At 36.1% G+C, this 9,149-nt stretch overlaps 1 pseudogene; it reads right to left on the bottom strand.

Annotated features, from left to right (window-relative positions):
* Positions 1-1,693: 1,693 nt before the first annotated feature.
* Positions 1,694-3,355, bottom strand: LOC103207793 (annotated as a pseudogene).
* Between the last annotated feature and the right edge of the window lie 5,794 nt (positions 3,356-9,149).

Below are 9,149 nucleotides of genomic sequence, written 5' to 3'. Positions count from 1 at the left end.
GATTTATATTTTTTTTGTCTATATTAATTAATTTTTGTTCTTGAAGAAATGGATTTGATAGATGACTATTTTTTTTAAAAGATAGGTTTTTATTCATCAAAAATTAACAGCAACAGGCACATATTAAAATGAGTATGGCAAAGCCTTTTACAAATGGTTTCACACTGAAGCTTTCTCCCAAGAAATGGCTGTTGTGACAAACTGTAAACATAATTAATAAACAGTTTTTACAGTAATAAGGAAAATCCAAATGAACTAAAAGAAAGCACTAGTTTCTCTTAAAACTAGATTATAGTTGTGCTTACTGTACATAAAACAATTTAAAACAAATTACAAAAGCAGAATGTTCTTAAGTTTAATATTAATCTTTTAACTTTTGCCTAAAAAATATCTGTTCACATCAAAAGGCCCATCAAAGGGTCATGTTTCATTAAAAGGAGGGACAAGAAAACAATGTATTTTTTTCAAATCAAAATAAGAATTTGGTCACTTACCTTTGTGCATAGTTTAAGGCAACTGGCACAATCTGTTTCAGCTTACCTACTTTCCCCTCCCCCAGGTGTGGCTGCTCTCTATGTCACATTCTAAAATAATAAATAAAAACTTACATTTCAAAGCCTTCCCCACTTGGATAAATACAACACATGCACAGTCATACATGCACAAACATGCACGCAAACACACATCTAGATGTTCACACACAACATACTTCTCACTCACTGCAGTGAAAGGGACTCTAGTATCCTTGATCGGAAGGGCACATTTCCCCATCCCACTTTGTTTCAGATTGGCAAATACCCTGATCTGATTATGGTGTTTTAAAAATTCCACCTTTTTCTTGTATGTGCAGGTCAAGAGTACAGTAGTGAAGACAACATGCAATGTCTTCACAGCAGAATCATAATACAGCTGGGACATCAGTGTTCTTCCCCTCCCACCCCAAATGAAAACCTAAGAGTTTAAAAGAAAAGAAAAAAGAAAAAAAAAATTGCATTGCCAAACAGCACTGGAATGGAAGCTTGGCGGTACTCTAGGATAATGCTCAGTTTCCAGTGCACAAGATAAAACCATAGCAAAGGGGAGCCTTTGGTGGCATCCAATCAAGAAAAAAGGCAAACAAGGGGGATGAAAGAGCTGCAGTCTAGTTTGATCTTTAAAAAATACTAGTGGTTCCTTCACAATCATGCTCCATGGCAAAGTTAGAACCAATATTTTCAGAGTTGATTTGTAAATATCAAGTCTTGCCAGAGAGGCAGCAGAGGCTGGGCACTTCACATTTCCATTTCTCAGCAAGAACTTATGGAAGGTACAGATACATGGTGTTGCATCAGACTGGTTAAAATCCAAGAAATTTCTGCTGAAAGATTCTTTTCAAGTTTCATGATTTGAAGAATAAATTCTAATTTGTTTTGAAAAATATGTGGTATACCACACTTCCACTGTTCCTCCTTTCTGAACCTTTCCTGGTAGGCTTTGCATATTCAAGGTTCTACACAAAAGCCAAATGCATATTGTTATGTGTTCAGGTCTTACAATTAAAAGGTGGATTCAAATGATCCAACAGAGGAAGTCTTGGGAATAAATAATGCTGACATCATTCATCTGGAAACATTGGCAGGGTTCTTTCCCCTCAAGATCTATTTCACATTTCTAAAACCCTCCAGGAGGCAATATGTCCCCCTGATTCTGGGGGTCAAGATGACCAGTTGTCCTGAGGTAATAACTGTGAGTTCAATTCCTCAAAAGCAGCATCAGTGTCCTGGCTGCTAGACTGCACTCTCTGCATTCCCTTCCAACTGGCTTTATTCAGCCCCATGTGGCCAAGCATTGTCTGTGAGAGCCTGGTGTTTGAAAACCCGGCCCACTCTGTAAATAACAGCTCCACTGGGTAAGTCATAAAACCAATCTGGATGCTGGCAATAGATTCAGACTGATGATCACAAAATGGACTGATGCCCAAATGATACTTTTTTTCTATGTCTCCTTGATGGAAGAATTCTTCAATTACTTTTTCGCTCCACTGCTTGCTTAATTCCCAAGTCCGACATGGGTTACAAATATCAGCACATTTCAAAGCCATCTGTAAAACTAAATGCCAATGACTGGTATCTTCTAGACATAAGTCCCCTCTATCCAAATGAGATCTAAACAACGAAAGATACTCATTTTGGCGACTGATATCTGTAGTGAGTATCAAAGCGCCTATCTGAGTCTCCATTTGTTGCCTGCTTTCTAGTGACATATGTGAGAACAAGCCAGATTCTCTGTAGCCCCACTGCAGATCTCCAGTGGTGATTTTCCAAGACTGAGGTATTCTTGTATAAAGTTGCCAGGTAATGGTTAGTTTTAATAAGGAAAGGTTGCTTAACACCTGGGTGATCCACATCATGAGTGGCAGTTGCAATTAAGCTCAGCAAGATATCCCAGGGAGTTACAGAACTGGCAAGCTTGGGTTCTTTTAAGTAACAGTGCATGACCTGAGTAACATCTGCAGCATGGACTCCACTGTGGTAAGGATTTTGACTGAGGTAATCTTCTTATTGCCTCAGAAACCCAAGGAGGGGTCCCTATGAGTCGAGTCCGACTCCACGGCATATAACAACAACAACAACAAAATCTTCTTGAATCATTACTGCTGGCAGACTGCACATGTGGACCTGAGCCCGGCCAAGACCAGAAGCAGCACTGAACTGACCTGCAGACTCAGGAGTGCAACAAACGCTTGATATTTTAAGCCGTCACTAAATTTTGAGGAGGTTGACTAAAAATCTACGAAGTTTCATCATATCTAAATGGAAGTACTCAATTAATCCATGAAGACTAAACAAATGAAAGGTTGAATTTACTAGACTATTTCCATTTGTTCGTCTATCAAATAGAAAGATATCAAAATTCCAATTTCCAATTTTTTCCAGTGTACTCTTGGCTTGTCCGTTATAATCGTCATCTAAAATGTTTAGAGAATTTGAAACTGTAGTACCACGAAAAAAACGTGAAGATCTAAGATATCACTGGAAACTTAGTAACCTCCCGATATTTCTTGCAGAGACAGACACTTCAAATTCCGATTGAGAGTGAAAAATATGAAAATCAGTATATGGATGAGAACTTCTTCTTTCCGATTCAAATCCTGCTCAACTCCTTGCACGTACATCTCCTAGCATACGAATGTATAATGCAGTCTGAATGGAAGTGTCATAGGAAATAGCTCCATGCCTCTGTGAGAGCTGCCAGGGATTGGGGCAGCCAAGAGCGCCGAGCTGGAGCTGAAGCTGATGGCTCCTCGGCGGCGGAGGACGTGCTGGAGGACCCGCCTGTCCAAGGGCAGCACCAGCAGCTGGTAACATACTTCCATTGAATACGCCCGCCCTGCCACGACTGATAGATGACTTTTAAAAACTCCCAGTTCAAATATAGTTCAAATATCCTATGAATTTTTTTTTAACATGGTATTTTTTGCTGATTATTTGTTGCTGGAGGTGGGGATATTTTGCAGAACTATGCAAACACTACATAGGTCCACTCTATTTCCTTCATCAAGTTAAAACTGTATGATTTAAATTAAAATAACATGAGGATACATTGATAAGATATTCTTATAACTTATGTCTCTATAATGAGTAAACTATGCATACAGATAATTACATGATAATCAGAAAATAGAGAAAGCAGTGAGCAAAAATTCAAGCATTAGATATCACCTAGGGAAGAAAATCTGAATAAGAAATCAATTGCATTCTTTATCATATTACTTCTGATTTTAAAATGACTTTTAGTTTCTAATTACAAATATTTGCATGAAAACTAAAATGTACCACGGATATATTGACATCATAAAATGAGAAGATGCATCATCAATACAGTTGAAAATGTTAAGAAAGTCTAAAAATACAACTATATTCAATACAGGTCTCAGATCTTTAAGACATTTGATTTATGCCTTAAAATAATTAACAATTTTAAAGAAACTTACAATCTTTGTCTATAAAACACACTGTACTTCTTTTAAGCACCTTTGCAAAAGAGACAAAAAGAATACCAGAAACCGAGAGTAGTTTCAGAATAAGTGTTCTTTATTGTGACTGGCTTTAGGGAAAAGAAATAAATCTGATCATAATAAATCATATATCCAGGTTGGGCTAACCGTTGTGTGGGTCATGGAGCATGTAAACCTTCTTTTCTTTCCCTTTTCTCTTTTATTCAGTTAAAGATCAAGAAGATTATCACTAGTAAAATCCACTCTCCTACTACAAATATATTATTGATTCATGGTTTCCCACAACATTTTAGTTTAGAGAATGATTGCAGCTAAGGCACCTTTGCAGGTTTGAGTGCCTACCCTCTGACAATTATATGTGTGAAAGGGTATTGACAGAGAGCTCTGGGGCTTTTGATGAAATACAGCAGTCATGATGAAAACACCATTTTTCATTTAATAAAGACTTCTGAAAGGCTTGTCATTGCATACCGTATTTATAGGCACAGCTCAGATAGTTCCATTTTCTTCCTGTTCTGCTTCTATAAAGCTTCCTTCATCATCTGGAATTGAATATTTGAATTTGATGCTATAAATCTCGTTACAGAGTCACTAAAATGAGCCTCACATCAGGGGCATCTATAGTGTGTTTTATAGACATTTTTAATTGGAGGTTCTGAAGGACTTTATAAGCTTCCCAAACTGGGGGTTTAAGGACATTCATTAGCTGAACAAATCGGAACAAAATTGTTAGATTTTATGAAGATTCCAAAATATTAAAAATAAGATGTTATAATTCTTCTTAAATTTCCCACTTTACATTATATATTGAATATTATTTTAAATCACTTACTGTCTTGGCAGCTAATGCATGTTCCTTCTTATCCACAACAACCACTTGGACTCATAAGAGCTACACTTGTGAAAATTTCATGGATGGAATTAAAAGTATTTTGTATGGATAACTATAGTGCCCTTGGTTTAAGGAGACTTAGAAATTATAGAAGCATGTTTTCATTGATCTTCTTAATAACTTTATTCACACTTAAGCCTTGTTTCTGTAGTGCTTTTTTCAGTAGACTAACAATACTTTATGTGTGTGTTGCTTTGTTTTACCAGAAGCAAATGGTTTTATAAAATATTGCCTCAAGACTAAGAATGTTTTACTTTATGGAATCTCTCTAACTAATCTAATAAATATAGATTATTCCAGGCCAGAAATAACACTATAGAAAGTTCTTCCTGACCCAATAGTATGAGGCCAGCTCATTTTATGCTGGTTCAGTGAACAAAACTGTACATATGCGGAATCTGATAGAGACTATAACTTTTCAGTAAAAGGAATTAAGGAATGTTGTTCAGCCCCTCTGATCTTTTTTATTCCAGTCTACAACATGAAGAATATCTTTGTCATCAGGTTAAAAGAAAGGAAGTAGAATGCAATATTTAGTGTAGATAAAAAACTTTTTATCTAATATTAACTTCATATGCAACACTGCTACTGCTATTATTTTTGTTGCTATTATCAATTCACAGCTATATCAATATGCTTGTTAAAACTAACTGCTAATTATTTTCAAATATATTATGGATTTATTTATAATAATAAGTATTTGTGACAGTACAAGGAATTTTGTAATGACTTAATTATATTTTATTGTCTCTTTTACATGTGGTGAAAATAGGTTAACCTTGATCCAAGCTTAAGAGTGATTTTCTTCAACAACATATTTACCTTCCTATTAACCATTGAAAGTAACCAGAACATTTTAACACTTGTCACAGTTCATATTGCAATTCATCATCTGCTTGTGGTTATTTTCTATAGGAATCTGAGAAATTTAAAGTAAGTTTTGTGCTAATGCAACTCCAAATACATTTAAGCTTTGAAAATGATAGCAATTGTGAGTGTCTATTCGAAACAAATTATTTCTCCATAATCACAGACTTTAATTATGGTTCTGTGTTTAAATCCATTTGGAAACAAAATACATAATAATTTTATCAGAATATCAACCATTCAGACCTCAGTGAGCCCATTGTTATTCCCCTCATTACCAGCAATTTTTCAAGATTTACTTTGTATAATGGTTGCAATTTTATTTCTCTCCCAAAAGCTTGTTAATTTATCCATCCTATTTTTAAAATCAAATTCACTACTATCTTTTAAAATACTTAAAAAAAAATCTAGTAGTGGATTTGAATGAGATAAGGACCAAGGTTACTCCATCTTTGAATAAGGTATTGATGCATATGAAAGTAAACAAGAGTTAAAAAATGTTTTTAATGGTAGTATTATTTATTACTGAGGAGAAGCACAGAACTTTCAGCATCATTTTTAATAAATTTTCTTTGCATTCTAAGTCTGTGCCATTCTTCTTAGACAAATAACATATATAAAACTTCTAGGAAGAAATAATCACAAATACGATGTTAAAAAAAAAAAAAAAAAGGTAGAATATTGCTTTGTGATACCAGTAGCTATTCTATTGTAAGACTCTGGTCCTAGAAAATAATATAAGTACAAATTCCAATTATTCTGGACTTTCAGTAAGATAGCAGAATAGGCAAACAAGCTACACAAACCCTCTTTAACGAAGAAAAGAGAAACCAGTTGACAGAGTCCTGAGCTTTGAAACAAAGTATACAGAAGTGGATCAGGCACCAAACAGTGGAAGAACCTGAATGAAAACAGTGAGTACAGAGATGGATGGAGATGCAGACTGTCAGCTACTCTGATGACACTTACAGTTTGAATGTTTTCAAGTGATGTTGGGACGTGAGAATTGACCTAAAGATCAGTCCTTGTCATCAAGGTCTACAGGGATGACTGCATCGGTGGCTGATGACTAGGAATGGAAAGAGCAAAGAGGGAGACAACTTGAGCTCTGGATTTTTGGCTGTCCAGAGGGCACAGCTATTTTGATTGTTTACAAGTGTTGGCCATTTTAGATTTTTAAAGTACCAAGGGTGCAGCCATTTTTAATGTTTGCAAGAGGCAGGCATTTTGGATATTTAAAGTGATAGTATTATCATTTGGATTCCAGGGACCTAAGAATAGGCTCTGCTTGCCAAGGATGGCAGGGACACATGGGAGGGTGACAACAGGAAAGAAGACAGGTGGTGAGTGTATGTTGTTGTTGTTAAGTGCCGTTGAGTTGTTTCTGACTCATAGCGACCCCATACACAGCAGAACGAAACACTGCCCGATCCCGCCCCAGCCCCACAATTCCTGCTATACTTGAGACCATCATCGCAGCCACTGTGTCAATCCATCTTGTTGAAGGCCTCCCCCTCTTTCGTCGACCCTCCACCCTACCAAGCATGACATCCTTCTCCAGGGAATGGCCCCTTCTTACAACATGACCAAAATAGGTGAGACAAAGTCTGGCCATTCTTGCTTCCAAGGAGCATTCTGGCTGCACTTCCTCCAGGACAGGTCTGTTAGCTCTTCTAGCAGTCCATGGTACTTTCAGCATTCTTCACCAGCACCACAACTCAAAAGCATCAACTCTTCTTCAGTCTTCCTTATTCATTTTCCACCTCTCACATGCATATGAGGCAATTGGAAATATCATGGCTTGTGTCAGGTGCACCTTAGTCCTCAAGGAGATATCCTTGCTCCTCAGCACTTATACAGTTCCTTTGCAGTTGACTTTCCCAATGCTACATGTCATCTAATGTCCTGACTGCTACTTCCATTGGCATCGATTGTAGAACCAAGCAATGTGAATTCTTTGACAACCTCAATCTTCTCTCCATTTATGAATAACAAAGAAACACTGTTTGGTAAGTGTATAAGTGCTGCCAACTAGTGAATAAAGGACCACAGTACCTTGCTATATCCAAACAAAACAAAGAAAATGAAAATCTTGGTCAAATCACTCCAACATACTACCACCAATTAAATATAAACACAAAAATGTCACAGTGTCTCAGAAACAACAGACCATCTCTGTCCACACAGAAAAGCAATATAAAGCAAGAGAAACAAATTACCAGGAAAGAAACCCAGAGCACATACCTGGAGAAGAAGTAGCTTTGGTACTCCCTGATAAGGAATTAAAAAAACTGTATTTAGGTACCTTCAAAGGATTGAGAGACATATCAAGGAAATCACCGAGAAAATTGAGGAAAACAGAGAAAACCCTAGAACAATTTGGAAAGACAATATAAGAAAAAAAATGACAAAATAAATGAAAAATTAAAATTGATACAAAATCTACAGATAGAAATCCAGAAGATTAATAGTAATTTTCAGAAATAGATAATACATTGAGTGGGCAATAGAGGAGAATTGAATCAAGGGAAGACAGAATTAGTGAGATTGAAGACAAATACCTCAATACTTCTTTGAAAAGTTTCAAGCAGAAAAAATGATCAAAGTGAAATGAAGAAACCCTAAGAGAGCTCTGGTGGTGTAGTGCCTAAGGCATTTGACCATTAACCAAAAGTCTGGTGGTTAAAACCCACCAGTCACTCTTCAGGAGGAAGATTAGACAATCTACCTCTGCAGTGATACTGCCTCAGAAACCCAAGGAAGGGTTTCTATGAGTTGGATTCCACTTGAAGACAGTGAGTTCGGTGCTTTTTTGTTTTGTTTTGCTTTATTTTGTTTTTTGGTTTAAAGTTCATGTGGAATACCATCAAAAAGAATAACCTATGTGTAATCAGAATTCCAGAACAGAAAGAGGCAAATAAAACCACAGAGAATAATGTTGAAGATTTATTGGAAGATATTGACAGTATAGCCATTGAAGAAGTACAATGAACCCAAAACAGGATAGACACCAAAAGAAAATCACCAAAATATATCATCATCAGACTCACCAAAATAAAGACAAAGAAAGAATCCTGAAAGCAGCAATTGACAAATGAAGAAAACTAAAACCAACAAGAGGAAAAAAAACTGTGTATTTACAGAACTTTTAAATGGTAGGAAGTCAAGACAACTGCAAGATAGAATGGAGTTCTAAACTAGGGAAGAAAATTATAAATCACAGAGTAATTTCAAAGAAAAATGATAAACCTTCACATCAAAATAAAAAAGAGCACCAACACAAATATTTAGCAAATACTAAGACAATAGCAATGAAAGAAGTGATAACACAATTCACAAAAATAATGAGCTCAGCACAGAAAAGTGTATGGAACAAAGAAAGCAACATCACCA

Source organism: Orycteropus afer, unplaced genomic scaffold (genome assembly GCF_000298275.1).
Source record: "Orycteropus afer afer isolate SDZICR_OR568_19922 unplaced genomic scaffold, OryAfe1.0 scaffold00395, whole genome shotgun sequence".
NCBI lineage: Eukaryota > Metazoa > Chordata > Mammalia > Tubulidentata > Orycteropodidae > Orycteropus > Orycteropus afer.
This window is presented reverse-complemented; position numbering and strand designations above follow the sequence as displayed.